The sequence below is a fragment of the Rhinoderma darwinii genome, chromosome 2 (assembly GCF_050947455.1).
Source record: "Rhinoderma darwinii isolate aRhiDar2 chromosome 2, aRhiDar2.hap1, whole genome shotgun sequence".
Lineage (NCBI taxonomy): Eukaryota > Metazoa > Chordata > Amphibia > Anura > Rhinodermatidae > Rhinoderma > Rhinoderma darwinii.
In genome coordinates this window covers 409708584-409728946 of record NC_134688.1, presented here as the reverse complement: position 1 = coordinate 409728946, position 20363 = coordinate 409708584, and the positions used below count along the sequence as shown (strand labels likewise).

Genomic DNA, 20363 nt, shown 5'->3' with positions numbered 1-20363 from the left:
GGGGCATTATACTGTATGGGGGCACTATATAGGGCATTATACTGGGGGGGGGGGGCATTGTACTTTTTTATGGGGCATTTTTTATGATGGCGTGGGGCGCCAAAAGATAATTTTGCAAGGGGCACCATCACTCCTAAGGCCGGCTCTGCATATGGTTGTGTTTGGTCATGCACATAGCTGTATTATGGTTCCATTCATGAACCGTATAATTAATGCTAAGGACTAGATTGGATCCCTTCCCATGGGACTAGCAAAGCCTTTACCAAGCTAACTTAAGATGGGATCTGATCTGGTTCTTGGCTGTAACTATATGGCACCTTCACAGAACTGTAAACTGTAATGTTCACACGGCAGATTTTACTTGGCGGGTCCTGCTGCAAAATCAGCTGCAGAATATTTCCTGCCGTCTGCAGGAAGATTCCTACTCCCATTCACTACAATGGGAGGTTCGGGCGGAATACGCCCTAAGATCGGGCAGGACGCTTCTTTTGTCCGCTAGCTGAAAAAATTGGCTAGTGGGAAAAAGACGCATCCGCCTCCCATTAAAATGAATTGGAGGCAGAATTTTCTCTGTGTGAACATAGCCTAATACAGCCAGGTTCCTTAGATTGGGAATCCTCTTGAATGACGTTTACATATTGTGTTCACTCTTTTTAGAACTGTTTATAGTAGTAATTGATCGCATTTAAATTTTCAGACCAATTTGTTCCATTTGTTCGCTATTTTGTTTTTCTTAACCCCTTAAAGGAACAGTGTCATCACAAATTATTTTTTTATATGTTAAAGATGTTAGTGCTTTATTAAAAACGTTTATATTCATTTGTGTGTTTTGTGTTTTACTTTTTCTTATTTTTACACTTTTTCTTCCCTATGGGGGCTGCCATTTTTTGTTCCATTTCTGTATGTGTCGATTAACGACACATACAGACATGGAATACGGCAGCCACAGTCCCATAGGGACTGCGAACGGCTCCCGTCCCATTGACTTCAGTGTACGGCGTCTGTGTGGGAACTGCGCATGCGCCGCTCCCACACAGTCCAATTCGAAATTGGCGCCGTCCGGACATTTTCCTGTGGACCGGAAGTCGCGGCCGGACAGTAATATTACTACTTCCGGTCGCGGCTTCCGGATTTGTGCACTTGGACCAGCGGCAGCAAACGGAGCGGACGGGCCGGAGGGAGCCGCGGCGGCAGGAGCAGGTAAGAGATTTCAATGTATGTTCGTGTTTGTGTGTGTTTACTACTGTATGTAAACCTACTACACTGTGTGTTAGCTCAAAAAATGGCGGCACACAGTGTAGGAGGTTACACCGTTCAAACCCCTCGTTTATCCCGGCACTAGCCAGGATAAAGGAGGGGGGGGGATGCTGAGAGCTCACTAGAGCGAGGGCTTTTTACCCAATTTTGCAAAGCTGCAATTTTGGGAATAGCTCCATCTAGTGACTAAAAATGGGTAGTATTATAAATTAGAATTAATTTATAATATTTCCTGACTCGTGAAAAAAATAAAAAAAATTTGAACAATGTTTAATCACCCACACACTAAATGTTTAATTTAAAAAAAACAAACATGTTTTTCTGGCAACACATTCCCTTTAAGGACGCAGCCTAGTTTTGGCCTTAAGGCTCAGAGCTCATTTTTCAAATCTGACATATTTCACTTTATGTGGTAATAACGTCGGAATGCTTAAACCTACCCAAGCGATTCTGAGATTGTTTTCTCTTGACACATTGGGCTTCATGTTCGTGGTAAAATTTGGTCAATATATTCAGTGTTTATTGGTGAAAAATTGCAAAATGTAGAGAAAATGTGGAAAAAATTGCATTTTCCAGAATTTAAATGCATCTGCTTGTAAAACAGACGGTTATACCACCCAAAATAGTTACTAGTTCACATTTCCCATATGTCTACTTTAGATTGGCATCGTTTTTTGAACATTCTTTTATTTTTCTTGGACGTTACAAGGCTTAGAACATAAACAGCAATTTCTCATATTTTTAAGAACATTTCAAAAGCCTTTTTTTTAAGGTACCTCTTGAGTTCTGAAGTGGCTTTGTGGGGCCTATGTATTAGAAACCCTGATAAAACACCCCATTTTAAAAACTAGACCCCTCAAAGTTTTCAAAACAGCATTTAGAAAGTTTTTTAACCCTTCAGGCATTTCACAGGAATTAAAGCAAAGTGGAGGTGAAATTTGCAAATTTCATTTTTCTTGCTGAATTTCAACTTAATTCATTTTTTTTTTCTGTAACACAGAAGGTTTTACCAGAGAAACACTACTAAGTATGTATTGTCCAGATTCTGCAGTTTTTAGAAATGTCCCACATGTGGCTCTACTGCGCTTGTGGACTAGTGCATTTTGAGTCCTCTTTTTTTATTAGAATATATTTTAGGCAGCATGCCAGGTTTGAAGAGGTGTTGAGGTGCCAAAACAGTAGGAATACCCCAATAGTGACCCCATTTTGGAAACTACACCCCTCAAGGAATTCATTTATGGTTGTTGTTACCATTTTGACCGCACAGTTTTTTCACAGCACGTATTTGAATTGGGCTGTGAAATGAAAAAAATTTCATTTTTTCCAATAAAATGTCATTTGTGATCAAAATTTCTTATTTTCACAGGGAACAAAATACCCCATTTTGTTGCCCAATTTGTCCTTCGTGTGGCAATACCCCATTTGTAGTGATAAACTGCCGTTTGGGCCCATGGGAGGGCTCAGAAGGAAAGGAGCGCTATATGTTTGTTGGAGTCCAGATTTTGCTGGATTCGTTTTCGGGTGCCATGTCGCATTTGCAGAGCCCCAGAGGTATCAAATCAATGGAAACCCACCAAAAGTGACCCCATTTTAGAAACTACACCCCTCAAGGAATTCATTTATGGGTAATGTGACCATTTAGACCCCATAGTTTCTTCACAGAACTTATTTGAATTGGGCTGGGAATTTAAAAAAAAAATATATTTTTTCGAATAATATGTCATTTTAGCTCAAAAATTCTTATTTTCACAAGAAACAAAATACCCCATTCTGTTGCGCAATTTGTTCTGAGTGCCGCAATACCCCATTTGTTGTGATAAACTGCCGTTTGGGCCCATGGGAGGGCTCAGAAGGAAAGGACCACCATTTTGCCTACTGGGGATTTTCTAGTGCGAAGTCATGTATGCAGAAGCCCCTGCGGTACCAGTACAGTTGAAACCTGCAAGAAGTGACCCATTTTAAAAACTACACCCTTAAGGCATTCATCTAGAGGTGTAGTGAGCATTTTAACCGGAGACCTACACCCCATAAACTGTAATGTGGGTTCTCCCGGGTATGGCAATACCCTACATGTGGCTGTTATCAGCTGCCTGGGCACACAGCAGGGCTCAGAGGGGAAAGACGAGGGGGGATAAGCTGTGCGGAGTGCATCAGGGTAAGTAAAATTGGGGTAAATTATAAACCAAGGGATGTATGATACATTTTAACACTCTTTCATACAGAGCTCTGGTTATTCGGGACACGTGTCACATTGATATATTGTGTCATCCCTTATCGCCCTCTTATAGCAGACTTTGCACCTCTTTTGACTTTTTCCCTTCTTGCCAGTTTGGGGAACTTCTCCTGGAAAGTGTTGCCGCCCTGGTATGATGCGTGTGGCCCCGCTTCCAGAAGTACTGGGTGCCTCCCCCCCTTCTTGGTCCCTAAAGATTAGGTTCTTGATAAACACCTCTTGAAATTCCAGGAAAGTTCCCGTCTGGCCTGCACATCGACGTAGCACGTACACATTGTACAAAGCCATCTGTATGATGTGCACGGCCAGCTTCTTATACCACACCGCATGGCGCTGTAGGGCTTCAGGATTTGATCTTACAAGTCCATCCCTCCCATGTACCTATTGTAGTCCAGGATGCAGTCTGGTTTGGGGGTGGCCTTTCCTTCATATATCCTAAACCTGTAGGTATACCCTGATGCACTCTCGCAGCTTATACATCTTCACCCCATACTTTGCCCTCTTACCCGGCAGGTACTCGCGGAATTGAACCCTCCCTTTAAAATGTACCAGGGACTCATCAATAGAAATACACTTCTTGGGGTGTATGCTTTGGAAAACCGGGCACTGGAACGGTCTAATAGGGGTCTCCGTTTATACAAACGGTCAAAACTGGGGTCATCTCGGGGTGGGCACGGCTCATTATCAGTATAATATAAGAAGCGAAGTATTGCCTCATTTATTTATTTTTTTAGGTTACAGTTCAGTTCTGAAGTTGCTTTGAGGGGCCCATATATTAGAAACCCCTATCAAATACCCCATTTTAGAAACTAGACCCCTCAAAGTATTCACAACAGCATTTAGAAAGTTTATGAACCCTTTAGGTGTTTCACAGAAATTTAGAGCAAAGTAGAGGTGAAATTTTAATTTTTTTTGTCAGAAAATCCTCTTTATACCATTTTTTTTTATAACCCAAAAGGATTTATCAGAGAAACGCAACTTAATACGTATTGCCCAGATTCTGCAGTTTTGAGAAATATCCCACATGTGGCCCTAGTGCGGTAATGCACTGAAGCACCGGCCTCCGAAGCAAAGGAGCACCTAGTGGATTTTGAGGCCTCTTTGTTATTAGGCACCATGTCCGGTTTGAAGAGGTCTTGTGGTGCCAAAACATTGGGAACCCCCCCAAAAGTGAGCCCAATTTGGAAACTAGACCCCTTGAGGAATTCATTGTAGTTTTCTTGGGGTGCATGCAGCTTTTTGATCAGTTTTTATTCTATTTTTAGGTGGCGTGGTGACTAAAAAACAGCAATTCTACTATTGTTTTTTTATTCTTTTTTTTTTACAGCGTTCACCGTGCGCTAGAAATGACATTCACTTTATTCTGCGGGGCGATACGATTACGGCGATACCAGATGTTTATAGTTTTTTTTTATGTCTTATGGCGTTTGCACAATAAAATACGTTTTGTAAACAATCATTCACTTTTTATGTTACCTTGTTCTAAGAGCCAGAACTTTTTTATTTTTCAATCAATAAAGCCGTGCGAGGACTTATTTTTTGCGTAACAAACTGTAGTTTCGATCAGTACTATTTTTAGGTACATGCGACTTTTTGATCTCTTTTTATTCCATTTTTTGGGAGGTGAAGTGACCAAACAATTGTGATTGTGGTACGGTTTATTATTATTTTCTTTTACGGCGTTCACCGTGCGGGATAAATAACGAAATAATTTTGTAGTTCAGGCCGTTACGGACGTGGCGATACCAATTATGTATAGTTTATTTGTTTATATATTTTTATTAATAATAAATGACTGATCAGGGAAAAAGGGGGATTTTTACTTTTAATACTTTTAAAACTTTTATTTTCTTATTTTTACACATCTTTTTTTTACTTTATTACTTTGTCCCACTAGGAGGCCCTGATCGCAATTCTAATACACTGCACTACATGCGTAGTGCAGTGTATTAGAACTGTCAGCTACTCACTGACAGCAAGCATAGTGGGTCCTGACGTTGTCAGGACCCACTAGGCTTCCGTCTATGGCATAGCCGGACTCCATTGTTTGGTGTCCGGTTGCCATAGTCCCCATCGCCGGCCGCTGTCGCGTAGCAGGCCGGCGATGGCAGCTTAACCCCTAAAATGCCGCGATCTCTATAGAACGCGGCTTTTAAGGGGTTAATCAGCGGGGACACAGCTATCGGTCCCCGCTGTAGGAGCTGTGACAGCTGCTGAACAAGACAGCAGCTGTCACAGCTCCTGTATGTGTCGGGAGTACGGCCGAAACGGCCGTTACTCCCGAGACGTACTATTAGGTCATGGAGCGCGAACGATACAGCTGCCATGACCTAATAGTACGTCCAGGAGCGGGAAGGGGTTAAACCCTTTCCTTGCCGCCGCAGCCGTTTTTTCTCCCTGCCTTCCAAAAGCTAGAACTTTTTGTATTTTTCCGTCGGCATAGCTGTGTGAGGGCTTGTTTTTTGCGGGACAAGTTGTAGTTTTTAATGGCACCATTTAATGTACCATATAATGTACTGGGAAACTGGGGAAAAAAATTTGTTGGGTACAACGACATAGAAAACAGATTCCTCCATTGTTTATGACAAAAAAAATGCGGTAAAAACGACATGTTAACTATATTCTGTCGGCCAATACGATTACAGCTATACCAAATTTATATAGTTTTTTTTATGATGTACTAGTTTTACGAAGAAAAAACTATTTGTTAAAAAAAACTTTTTTTATGTCACTATATTCTGAAAGCCATAACTTTTTTATTTTTCCATTGATGGAGCGGTGTGGGGGCCTGTTTTTTTGAAGGACGAGCTATTGTTTTGTTGGTATTTTTGGGTACAAACAACTTTTTGATCACTATTTATTTTTAGGGTGTTCATCCTGTGGGTTCAATAATGTCATATTGTAATAGTGTCGTCTGTTGAGCTTTTGTTCTGAAGTTGCTCTACCGTTTGAAGAAGATATTGGTAGTGCTCAATTGACAATTTTAAAGGGGTTGTCCGGCCTAATAAATTGGAGTGAATGGGAGAAGGCTGAAATACTGTAAACCGCCACTACAAGTGTGTCGGCGATTCACAGTGTGAGCAGTAAGGAAAATTATGGGAAAGCAGCGCTCGTACCAACGCTGTGGCTCCTTCGAAACAGCTGATCGGCGGGTGTGTGGGGAGTCGGACCCCAACCGATCAGATATTGATCGCCTATCCTGAGGATAAGCCGTAAATTTTTTGGGACTGGACAACTCCTTTAAGCAATGAATTTTGGGGGAATAAAATTAATAAGCCCGATTCAAATAAATAAATCTTGTCCCCCCCCCCTAGAATGAGGGCATGTATACACATGGCTGTTTTTTTTTTTTTTGTTTTTTTTTTTTAACGCGCCATCAAAAAAGAGGAAATGCTCTATTTTTGGCTGTTTTCACAGCCCGGCAGCCCCCATAGAACTCAATGCATCAGTTATTAACGGCTGTTTTTCAGGAATGAAATTAGAACCCTTGTGACGGCCGTTGAAAACTGATGCTGGCCAAGAGGACTCCCAGGGAACAGCGCCACTTTGCACTATATACAGGGGCATTGTGGCACTATCTACATGGGCACCGTGGTGTCTTCAGGGGGTTTGGACAAAAAAATCCCGACAAGTGAAATCCATTTTAATGTTCTTGAAAAACGGATGGCCAATTGAGGACAAACGGCCATTAAATACGGGCAGACTGATTGGAAAACGGCCATGAAAAACTGACAGTTGATCAGTTTTTAATGGCCCTTTTTTTTTTTTTACTGTCGTGTGAATGTAGCCTTACTATCCCGATACAGCAAACCTAATAAACATACATATAAATATATATTTGCAATGCTGCGCAATGTTGTTGCTACTTTTTGAATAATCTGTGTATATACTTTAGAACTTTGATTTACATACTGTGAAAATTCCATTCCTGAGCAAAAACGTTAGAATATTTTTGTTTACATGGAGTTGCGTACAGGGGCGTTGCTAGGGTCTTAAAAGATCAGGGGGCACAAGCCCCGAGACATATATCCCCCCCCCCCCCCCCCAAACAATTATTTTTTTACATACATATCGGAGATAGCATATCTGTAATCCTTCGGGCCAGTTCACACAGAGTTTGACGCGGAAACCTTGCAAAAAAAAAACACTTGAGAGGGAGGCATTTTTTTCCCGCGAGTGGAAAATCAGGCTCGCGGGAAAAAGGGACATGCCCTATCTTCGGGCGTTTACCCTTGTGACCTCCCATTGACATCAATGGGACGCAGAAGAAGCGTATTTAGTGGCGTTTTTTGCCCGCGGGCGAAAAACGCCACGAAAATCTGTGTGCAGGCAGAGCAAAATCTAACGGAATTTTAAACCTAACGGAATTTTGAGGCAGATTTTCTGTCTGCAAAAAACTTGGTGTGAACCCAGCCTAAGGCCCCAATAGCTACACCACTGGATAGAATTGGATAAATGGCCCCAACAGACCGTATCATACATGATCGGCTTCGATACATGGTCCCAGCAGACAGTAGCACACATGATAGGCTTAGATACATGGCCCAGCACCAGTAGACAGTATCGCAGATGACAGACTTAGATACAGGGTCCCAGCAGTAAGTATCCTTGTACTAACATAAATCCACCCCCCCCAAAAAAAATGTGTGTATAGATATATATTTATTTTATTATTATTTTTCTGACCCTATAGCTATGGATAGGATTAGATACAGGGCTCAGCAGACTTTACCACACATGATCGTCTTAGATATAGGGCCCAGCTCGCTGACATTGCAGCTTCAGCACTGGAGCCAGAAAAAGTAAGTATAATAACTGCTTTGCTTTTTTATGTGTTACTAATATCTTTTGTGTGTTTGTTTTTCTACAGGTTCAGATGTTGGACTACTTCGGATTCGATGACTACTTCAATGACGGCTTTTTTTTATTCTCAATAAAATGGTTAATGAGGGATGTGTTTTTTTATTTCAATAAAAGATTTTTTTATGTCCTTGTATTTTTTTTAAACTCTATTACTACTGCGTTTGTAATGGCCGCTGGCTGATTGACTGAGTCCATTACTAAGGCGGGGCTTAAATGTTAGCCAGGGTTGCCGGGAAGAGCCGGGTACAATACAGTACCCAACCATCTGTAGCGGTATTATTAGGCTGGGAAAGTCCAAAATCAGTAGCCCATCCCACCCTGGTAATACTAGTCTGCTGCTGCTGTGTTGTATCTGGCTTTTTATGAAAAATGGGGGGGGGGGGGGGGGAGAGATACAACACAGCAGCAGACTAGCATTACCAGGCTGGGAAGGGCACTGGTTTTGGGCTTTCCCAACCTAATAATACCAGCCTGCGGCCACCCCAGTACCCAGCCATCACTACAGATGGTTGGGTACTGGATTGTACCCAGCTCTTCCCATCACCCCTGGCGGCGGTGGGTTCAGGGGTAATTAAAAAAAGCCGTCATCGAAGTAGTCCTCGAATCCCAGGTAGTCAGACAGAACCTGCAAAAAAAAAAAAACCCACAAAAAAACAGATTAGTAACACGTGGTAGGCTTAGTTGCAGGGCCCATGTGTGATTCTCTCTGTTAGACCATGAACCTAAGCCTACCACAAGGGAGGCTTAGATACCAGGCCCCAGCATACAGTAATCTTACAATGTATAAGATTACTGTCTGCTGGGGCCCTGTATCTAAGCCTACTATGTGGTAAGCCTAGCAGACAGGATTACACCATGTGTGACACTCCTGTCTGATGGGCCCTATACCTAAGCCTACTACATGTTAGGCTTAGATACAGGGCCCCAGCAGATAGTAATCTTATACAGTATAAGATTACTGTCTTATGCCCCTTATACAGTATAAGATTACTGTCTGCTGGGGCCTACAATGTGGTAAGCTTAAAAACAGGATCCATGGGTGATACTGTCTGTTAGACCTTGTATCTAAGCCTACAACAAGGTAGGCTTAGATACCGGACCCCAGCAGACAGTAATGTTGCACTTACCCTCCTCTTCGGCTCCGGGTGCTGCGGATGTTCTGACACCATCCCGTGGTGCACAGCGTCGTGACGTTATGACGTGAGAAGTCAGGACTTCCGCTGCGCTCGTGAAGGAGTGTAAGTATAGTGTCCTTACTATAGTAACGGGCCCGTGTATTTTATTACTTCGGCCCCAGTTACTATAGTAACTTTTTATAGACGGGGGGGGGCCGTTGCAAACCCTAAATGTGGCAGTCGTCCGGGAACCTGGGGCACCTGGCCAAAGATCGGGGGCTTGGGCCCCGAAGGCCCGATACTAGCGATGGTTGTGTATGTAAGTTGCAAAGCCATAATTGTTTACTAAAATAAAAGCAAATTAATTAAAATCTCCTTTTCATTTATGATATCCAGTATCCAGTTAATCAATGACTACTATGCTGTGTTTTAGCCAGATGCTATTTGCACAGGCCTATATCCACAGAGTAAATTGTGTTATAGCACGTGGCTTGTTAATAAACGTAATATAAATTATATGTTTTCTGTTAAACAGTGTTACCACATATTAATGTGTCAAATAACGCATGTTTAGTTGTTGCCTTGGGCAGTATAGTGGCAAGGAACAGCCTTATGTATGGCCCACTGTTTTTTTTAACGCTGATTTTGGCGTGGAAACCACGTCGGAATCCGCGTAAAAAATCTGCCGAATCCGCCTCACATTGATTTTAATGGGATGCGTTTTTTCCCCGCGGCGACTTTTAGCCGCTCGCGGTAAATAAAAAGCGGCATGCTCTTTCTTGCCGTGGTTTCGCCTCTGACCTCCCATTAAAATCAATGGGAGGCAGAGAAAGCGTTTTTCGCCACTTTTTTGCCCACAGCGCTTAATGACCGCAGCCGAAAAATCGCGGCAAGAAATTGCAGGCCAGTCAATATCTGCCTCAAAATTCCTGAAGGATTTAATATTTAAATAATATTTCACAAGGCCCTGTAATATGAGCCTTGAGAAAAGTTCAGATGTGAACCGAAACGTTGCTCACTTTTTGGTGAAGAAACCTACACCTCTCCTTTGAAATCTTAAGTCCTGGTGCTGTTGCTTGGTTCTATTTTTTGCCTATCCATTACAAGTCAAGGAGTGGATTCATCCTTTGCGGTAACGTGCACCTGGCCTGATTTGCAGTCTCCTGTGAGTTTGTCTGTATTTTTTGTAGTGAGTTTGTCTAGAAAAAGATCAGAGCTTTTACAGGGCATGGATAAGGCATTTTGGTGCCCTAGGCAAATAGCACCTACCCATACATAAAATCAACTCAAAACTATCTTACTTGTTAATAAAATAGATTTTAGTAGCAAGATTTAGTAGCAAAAGACATTTTGTAGCAAGTTTATAAAGAAAAAATAATGAATTAGCATCTTAAATAGCAAATGAATATCATAAATTAATTCAGATTCCAGGTCAGACCTACTAAATTAATTCAGGCCCCAAAATGAATACAGACCCCAGACCAGACCCCTAAATTAATTCAGACCCCTGATCAACTAATTCAGACCAGACCCCATAAATGAAAAGCTACGTACACCTTTGTAGGCAATTTTTTTAATTTAATGAATGTATTTTGTGTGCTAAAAAACTTTTTAAGGCCTCAAGCACACGACCATAGCCTTGTGCACAGTCCGTGATTACGGACCTGCGGAGTGTCTTTCGCGGGCTGTCCGCAATCACGGACCTTGCGCACACAAGTTGTACATTGGCTTTAAGGAGCCCGGACCGCAACTGCAGTCCGTAAAATGATATGTCCTGTTTTTTTTTTTGCAGCTCGGGCTCCGGGCAATGCACGGATTGTGGAAACCACGGTCGTGTGCATCGGCCCATAGCATATAATGTGCCCTGTACTATCCGTATGGGGACGCAAATGCATGGTCGTGTGCATGTACGATAGTATGGGGACGCAAATGCATGGTCGTATTCATGAAGCCTAAGATACAGCTTCTATGTATCCTGTATACATAGAAGCTGTAGTGTTCTGTCAAAGCTGATTCGGACACACAGGATCCAGCTAATATCAATCTCATCTAAGTTCAAAACTTAGATGTGTAAACAGCGCTGTGTATAGAATAGAGGTTTCTGCCTCTATTGGTCCCAGTGGTCATGTGACTGGTCATATGATCACCAGGATGCCGGAAGTGGGAGGCTGCTGCTGGGTTTAAACAGGGCCGGCCTTAGAGGTGTGCGACCTGTGCCATTGCACAGGGTGCATCACTCCAGCAGGTGGAAGGGGGCGCTGCGCTGGCTCCCTTCCCCTGCTTGTTTCAGAAGCGCCCAGGCCCGGCGACTCAACAGCCACTTTTCATCCCGCGCGCTTCTTCACTCAGTGGCATCGCTACCGCTGTAGCAGCCATAGAGGCTGCTAGCGGAGACACCAGGCATGAGCCATGGCCGGCAGCGCCGCTGCAGTAGCGACGCCAGTATAGCAGAGCAGGGAGCGCCACTGTAGCTCCACAAAGGAGCGTAATCCCCCTGTGGCTGGGGATTCCACGCCTGGTGCGCTCCGCTTGATGTCTATGTCCATAAATGGTCACAGACGACAGGGTCTTCTCCTGGAGTGGAATCCTCGAACACAGAGTCAGCAACGCTGTGTACGGGGATTTCACTTCAAGAGTTGCTCCGGATGTCACTGTCCATATATGGACATAGACATCAAGGGGAGAGCTGCAGGAGCGAAATCCTCACTCCAGGAACTGAATCCTCAGCCACAGGGGGATTCCGCTCCTTCAGGGAGCTACAGTGGCGCTATCTACAGGAAGGGTGGATGCTATCTACAAGGGGGCTATGTGGCACTACCTACCAGGGGGCCGTGGGGCACTGCCTACCAGGGGGCCGTGCAGCCCTGCCTACATGGGGGCCCGCGTGGCACTATCTACAGGGGGAACCTGTGAGTGGCGGGCTGATGGTAATTTTATTGTGAGTGGGGGGGCGGATGGTCATTTTACTGTGATTGGGGGGCTGATAGTCTTCAAGTGGTTTCCACCTCTGAGCTCCAATTGAAATTAATAGGAGGCAGAAAATACCTGCGGTGCTCGTTTGGAGCTTTTTTCCTGCGTCTTTTGCATTCGCTTAAACGGCTTGAAAGAAAAAAAAAAAGGTTCAAACAACTCTGTCAATTCAAAATCTGCTTCAAAAATCCTGGAGGAATTTTGAGGCAGATTTTTTTTGCCTTACGAAAAACACTGTCTACATACCCTATAGTGGATCCTTGAGCCGAAAAGGTAGGCAAACTCTGTACTAGGCTACAGGATCTCGCCGGCCTACGCAAGGATCCCGTCGTGGAGCAGTTCAGTTCATGGGAACGGGGCCTAGGGGAGTATAATTTTTGTTTGGGGGCACTGTCTACAAGGGGGAGGTTTGGGGGCTGTATGGCACGGTCTACATGAGGGAGGTGGGGGATTGTCTACAGGGAGGCTGGCACAATCTACAGGGGGCACTATCTACAAGGGGGCTATGTGTGGTAGCAAGGGGAGGGGGCATTATACTGTGTTGGGGCACTACTGGGGGCAATATACTGTATGTGGCATTTAGGGGGCATAATACTGTGTGGGCACAGAGGACAAAATACTGTGTCCCTGAAGGGGTTATAATATATTCTATTATTCATTATTATTATACTGTATGGGGGGGGGGCACTATATAGGGCATTATACTTAGTGGGGGGGGGGAGATAATTTCGCACAGTGCGCCATCTATCCTAAGGCCAGCCCTGGGTTTAAATAGACCAAGCACAGTACAAACAGTGACAATAACAGAGCTGATTACCCCCCCCCCCGCTGTGCAGCCCTAGTTACAGTTGAGAAGCATACCTCCTCAACTTTCAAGCATCGCAAAAAGGGCCAACTGACGCAGCGCGCATAGCAGCAATATTTTTCATTTTAAGCCATGCCTCTAACCCCACCCAATCCCCCTATACACACCCGATTCAGCGCACACAGTATCATGCTCCCATAGAACCCCCACAAAGTATAATGCCAAATAGCTTCCCCCCCCACACAGTGTAATGCCAAATAGCTGCCCCACACAGTAATAATGCACCCATACAGTATAAAGCCAACAAAGATGCCCCATACAGTATAATGGCCACACAGATGCCCCCATACAGTATAAAGCCCCATAGCTGTCCCCATGCAGTATAATGCCCCATAGCTGTGCTCCATACAGTTTAATGCCCCATAGCGGTTTCCATGCAATATAATGCCCACACAGATGCTCCCATACAGTATAATGCCCCAAAGTGCTACAATGCCCCTGTAGATAGTACGCTCATAGATGGTACCAGTGCCCACAAACCACCAGTGCCCACATATAAAGTGCCAGTGCCCACATAGTTCCACTGAGCCCCTTGTAGATGGTGCCGCAGTGCCCACATATTGCCACAGTGCGCACATTAAGTGCCACTGCCCACACAAAATGCCAGTGCCCACAATGCCCATGTAGATGGTGCCCAAATAGTGCCACAGTGCCCATGTATATAGTGTCACACCCCCTTGAATATAGCGCCAGCCTGCCTGTAGATAGCGCTAACCCCCCATCCCTGCAGATAGCTCCATTGGGGCTCCCTCTAGGAGCAGAATTCCCAGCCAGAGCATCGGGCAGAGTTTGGCCAGAGATTCCGCTTTAGTAGGAGCCCCTGACGTCACTGTCCATAGTTGGATAGTGATGCCAGGGGCTCCTCCATGAGCGGATCCCCAGCCAAAGCATCGGCCACTCTGTGGCCGGGATTCCACTCCAGTTGGACCCCCTGACGTCACTATCCATATATGGATAGTGACGCCAGGGGCTCCTCCAGGAGCGGAATCCCCGGCCAGAGCGTTGCCATTGTTCTGGCCGGGGATAACGCTTCTGGAAGAGCCGCTGATGTTACTGTCCATATATGGATAGTGACGCCAGGGGCTTTTCCAGGAGGGGAATCTCCAGCCAGAGCATTGGCAATGCTCTGGTCGGGATTCCGCTTCAGTAAGAGCCCCTGATGTCACTGTCCATATATGGACAGCGACGCCAGGGGCTTATCCAGGAGCGGAATCCCCGGCCACAGAATCGGCAATGCTCTGGCAGGGGATTTTGCTCCAGGAGGTGCCCCTTACGTCACTGTCCATATATTGACAGTGATGTCAAGGGCTTTCGCGAGGCATTTAATGCTGGAGCAGGGAGTTGACTGTTCCCTGCTTCAGCATTGGATTCAACTGTATCTGCATCCTGAGGACACAGATACAGTTGAAACAGTGACATATCACCAGCCGCTCGGGACACCGCCCAGAGTCCGGGACTATCCCTTTGAATCCAGGACGGTTGGGAGGTATGGGAGAAGTATAGTAAAAAAAAAAAAAATTTAATAGTAAAGCCATAATAATAAAAAAATAAAAGTAAAAAAAACAAACAAGAAGTTAAAATTAAATTACACATAAAATACCCACAAAAAAAACAATATCGGAACTCTAGCCCTGACCCATTTACCCTAAAATTGACATGTAATATATAAAAATATTTTAAAAAAATTAGCTAAAAACGTAAAAGAAACCTTTTTTTTCCAAAGTATATACGCCTAAAAATGCTAAAAAAAAAAAATGCAAGGATTATGTGTATAAAAACAATAAGGGTATGTTCACACGGCTTATTTTCGGGCCGTAAACGGAAAAATCGGAAGCAGAACGCCTCCAAACATCTGCCCATTGCGTAAAAAAACGCTTGTGAAAAAGTGCTTGTCACTTCTTGAGCCGTTTTTTGAGCCGTTTTTCATTGACTCTATAGAAAAACAGCTCCAAAAACGGCCGTAAAAACGCTGCAAAAAACAAGAGTTGCTAAAAAAACGGCTGAAAATCATGAGCTGTTTTCCCTTGAAAACAGCTACGTATTTTCAGACGTTTTTGATTGTGTGTATACATACCCGAAGAAGAAAACCCATCAATAAGTACGAAAAAAAAAAACATTTCTAAAATCACGTTGCTAGCCCAACAAATAAAAAAGTTGTAGCCGTTTCACTAATGCGTGCTTAAAAATGGCTAAACGGTGCCTTGTCTTGTGTAAGTGTGACATCTAGTGCTAAAGAATGGAAATATCTCCATAACAATCATTGACGTCATTTCAGTTCTAAGAAACGCCTACCTGTCTGCCAATAAGGTTTATATTCTAATACCAAAATGACAGCCCTAAAGGGGTATTATAGTTTCAGAAAATAAAGATTATTATTTTTATAATAAAGTTATGAACATTTTCCAGTATTTTCAATATATTTTTTCAAAAGTTTTTACCTGTATTCAAGATTTCTGCTTATTGTCATGCAATGGGTACCTTCATTGTTTATTCAAATCGGTGTTGTATGGGCATACCCGATCTGTGCGCCTGTGTGTATGTCACATGACCAGGACAGGTTTGTATCCACTGGTAGTAAACTATGAACAAGGTTCCTATTGAATAACTGCAAACAGGTTTTCATGCAGAGATCTTTAACCCCTTCCTGCCGCCGATCTGTAGAGTTAAAATCGGAAAATTGGGCAGTCGCAACGGGGGCTTTGCCAAAAAAAGAAGACACCACGACGATCAAATGATGTACAGTAGGGCCTCATTACATATAATACGCCATGTGCATAAGACCTCAACCTCAAGCAGTCTGGTGCCGCTCCACAGCTGAAATCTGGTAACCAGCACCTACGCTGCATGCCACAGATGTAACCAATTCAAGAGCTGAATTTACTAGAAGTGAGCATTAAATAGCAGTAATAGTAAACTAGTACTAGAATGTCATCTCATGTGAAGACCCATGTTTGTGCTGGTTGGTGAATTGTGTTATGTAATGAGTTGGATATTACACAACTGGTACTAATTACTACTACTGACTCCGGCTGTACAACTTCCCCAGCCTCCTCTGTAGCTGCCTGGGAGGGGTAGTTGCCAGGTAACGAGACTGTGCAGAACAATGACTGGCCACTGGCTGGCAGCTTGCTCATGGTGAATATGCACATCAGCTTTGTGTCAGGGGCAGGTCCTACCAGAACAGGCGACAGATCTCCAGTGACAGCTACTACTGCACCTATTGTGTGATCAGCAGCTCAGCTGGTGAGTACTACAATTACTTCTGTAACAACAGACTCCCAACAAATGTTGTATAACTGCTCCCGCAAAGTGTGAGAGTATTATCTATCTATCTATCTAATCTATCTATCATCTCATTGCACTTATAGCATTATAGTTAGTCTGCATCAGCTGATCATTATGACATCCACAGGCAGGACTATAACTGCAGCTAACTCTTTTTTTTTTTTTTTTTTTATATATATTTTATTATTGAAGTTCTTGTTTGGTGACCCATAAAATTTTATATTGCTACTTAGGTTAGTCCCTAAGATAATGTCAGAATTTCTTACTTTACTAGACTGGACCCCCGCCAGTACATCACAACAGTCTGCGTCTTCAGGGCATTGAGCAATTTTAAACGTTTTTAGAATTTTAACTTCTGTTACTTGATCCTTATATTCACTTTGTATTCCACATAACAAGGCTGGAAGCACAAATGTGTTTTTTTAAGCCAAACACAGGAATAGATATGACAGAGGAAAGAAGTTTCTTTAGGCTGGAATCACACACAAAGTTTTGATGCAGTTTTTGGATCAGTTTCTTTTGAGGTAGCGTTTTTCACAGCATATTTTTTTTTTTTTTTGGGGGTCGGTGGCGTTTCTTCAAAATGCAGCATGCTCTAGGTATAGAGTTTTATTCTGGTGTAATTCTCCATAGGCTTTTCAATAGGACTTAAAAAATGCATGTACACAATGACACTAAATAGAAAATGCCACCAAAACCGATTTAAAAGAAGTAATTGAAGCGCATGGCATTTTTTACATACACCTTTTTTCAGCATTTTAAAATGTGTTTGTGGTCTCCTGAGCTGAGGCTATATGGCAGCACACGGAGCCTGATGTGCAGGGGCGTAACTAGAAAAGACTGGGCCCCATAGCAAACTTTTGACTAGGCCCCCCTGCCCTGGGTGCCATACAGCCCCCCATGTACTTAGTCACACACCACCTTGTAGATCGTGCCCAGGGCCTGGCAGTTCTGGCAAATGCCAGATGGGCCAGTGAACAGTGGGCTGCCTGCTGGCCGCCCACCCAAACAATTAGTGTCTGTTGCCTCTCCCATAGTCCTGCCTCCAAACCCACCTGTTCTCCCCTTGAAGTAATCGGCTATTAATCATTTTCTTTTGCATTGGTTTCATGTAAAAAAAAAAAATACAATCCTTTGAAACCAATTTTTATTTTTTTGTTTTCTATTTCATTTATTTTTTTTTATACATCAAATATGTAATGTATGTGTTTGGCCATCATAAACCTTTTTAGAATATAGTATTATTACAAATTTTATTTTGTTTTGCACTGCAGCTTCTATGTATACAATAAAGCAGCATAAGGCCAGGATCACACACACAGTTTTGATGCAGTTCTTGTGGCAGTTTTTGGCTCTGTTTTTTGAGCCAAAGCCAGAAGTGGATACAAAAGGGAGAAAAGGTATTAGGGGGGATTTTCACGCGCCACGCACAGACCAATACAAGTCTATGGGGCAGTACAGACAGTCCGTGCTTTTTGCGCAGCGTTTGTCCGCTGCGCAAAAAGCGCGACATGCTCAATATCTCCACGTATTTCGCGCATCACGCACCCATTGAAGTCAATGGGTGCGTGAAAACCACGCAGGTAGCACGGAAGCACTTCCGTGCGAACCGACTGAAACAGCGCACCAGCTGTCAAAAGGATGAATGTAAACAGAAAAGCACCACGTGCTTTTCTGTTTCCAAACATCCAAACGGAGTGTCTTTGAGATGAGCGAACCCGGACAACCGAACCGAACTTCACCGGGTTCGGCCGAACTCGTTTTGGCCGAACCCGGCAAAAAAATTTCCGGTACGCGACGTCAGGAGATAGTCACTGTCCAGGGTGCTGAAAGAATTAAACTGTTTCAGCACCCTGGAAAGTGACTTCCGATCCCAATATACATGAACGTGTTTAAAAAAAAAGAAGTTCTGACTTACCGATAACTCCCGGCTTCTTCCTCCAGTCTGACCTCCCGGGATGACAATTCAGTCCAAGTGACAGCTCCAGCCAATCACAGGCCAAGCACAGGCTGCAGCGGTCACATGGACTGCGGCGTCATCCAGGGAGGTGGGGCCCGATGTCAAGAGAGGCGCGTCACCAAGGCAACGGCCGGGAGGGAAGTTCTCGGTAAGTACGAACTTTTTCTTTTTTTGTAACAGGTTTCTCGATATTGTGATCGGCATTCACTGTCGAGGGTGCTGAAAGAGTTACTGCCGATCAGTTAACTCTTTCAGCACCCTGGACAGTGACTGACGTCGACTAGACTCATCTCTATGATGGCGGCTGCGCGAAAATCATGCAGCCGCGCATCATACACGGATGACACACGCAGCTGTCAAGTCGTTTTTGCACGCGCAAAACGCCGCGTTTTTTGCGCGCGCAAAAACGCAACGTTCGTCTGAATCAGCCCTAAAGAAAATACTGATGCATCTCCTTTCTATTTTGTCCAGTACAGTGTTTGGCTAAAAAAACTGAACCAAAATCTGCCACAAAAACTGTAGCAGCTGTTGCGGATCTGCGCTGACAGTGACTGCTCTAGTTTGTGGTGTGCTCACGCCATGGGAAGAGCTGTCACGTTGGTTTGAGATGTAAAGACGAGAGGGGGGTGGGATTAAAACTATCACAGTGGAATATCCAATTATATCCTTATATGTAATTCGTAATCTACAATCCATACATATAAACTGCAATTTTTAAGGGTAATAAGGGAATTGCACAGCTCGATAGATATAGTTTTTTATTTATATCATTGCATTTGTAAAATTTTTGAGGAAAAATGGGGAAAAAAAATTGATGTATTTTTATTGAGATTAATATTGTACTGTGACCAATATACTGTCTTTTAAACATCACTGTGGGTGATAGATTTCGGCTTATAGAGGGAACAAGTAACTGAAAGGAGTGTTTTGAGAACTAAAGGTAAGGCCACACGGAGCAGCGCTAACCCAGCCACCATGCAGCCAACAGCCGCGCCGCCACCATGTTCGGAGTGGCTGTGAAATTGCTGTTAATGGCCACGCATTACGTTAATGGCCTCGGGTAAGACGCACCTTTACCTTCAAAATCATTTGACCATTAATGAATACACTCTTTATGGCTGCACGATTTTGCAAGTAAAGGGCCACATAAAATACGCAGAATAAATTGACGTGCTGTGGATTTGAAAGTCACATTGCAGAACACTTTCTGCACGACTTCTCTTAACTTTTTTTTTTCGCAACGTGTGACTGAGATTAACAAAATCTTATCCACTTTGCTGCTGCTGTAAATTCTACAGAAGTTCTGCAAAGAATTCTGTTACGCAAATTCAGCAGTACCTATTCTGGGAACGAGCAATCGTAAATATGTATTTATACAATTTTTCTGGCATGAGTTTATTTGAATAAAATATGGTATTTGGGGCAGATTTGTGAAGTCCCAGCGCAAATTTTTCCGAAGCATAAATCAAGCGTGACTTTTTATTATGTTTTCATTCACTTTCTACTGGTCATTGTTTTTAGCCTATGCTAAATTTATCAACGGGATGTGTGTCTCCTCTCGAAAAGAAAAACAAAATAACAAAATATTTGAAACAAATTTTACACTTCTTCACACTATTTTTATTTATTTATTTAGATGAAAAAATTAAATGTTACATAAATCTGCAAAGATTTGCCTAAAGAAATTGTTATCTACCAGAATGTCCTAGCTGTGCGTGCCGTCACTCCGGCTGCACCTTTCCTAATGATTACATTGTTTGGTCATTTAGGTGGGGAAAATGTAAGCTGCCGTTTATACAACTTTCTGCTGTGTCA

The 20363-nt window shown here is 43.4% G+C and overlaps 1 protein-coding gene across 3 annotated transcripts in view; it reads left to right on the top strand.

Annotated features, from left to right (window-relative positions):
- LOC142743420 (apoptosis-inducing factor 3-like) overlaps window positions 1-20363 on the top strand; it is a 119672-nt gene that overhangs the window by 36129 nt on the left and 63180 nt on the right. The window contains exon 1 of one of the 3 annotated variants that reach the window (XM_075854174.1): window positions 16466-16546. The exons of the other annotated variants lie outside the window; for them this stretch is intronic. The gene's annotated coding sequence lies outside the window, so the exon portion shown is untranslated. Of the gene's footprint in view, window positions 1-16465; window positions 16547-20363 lie in introns of those variants that run through there. 3 annotated transcript variants of the gene reach the window in all.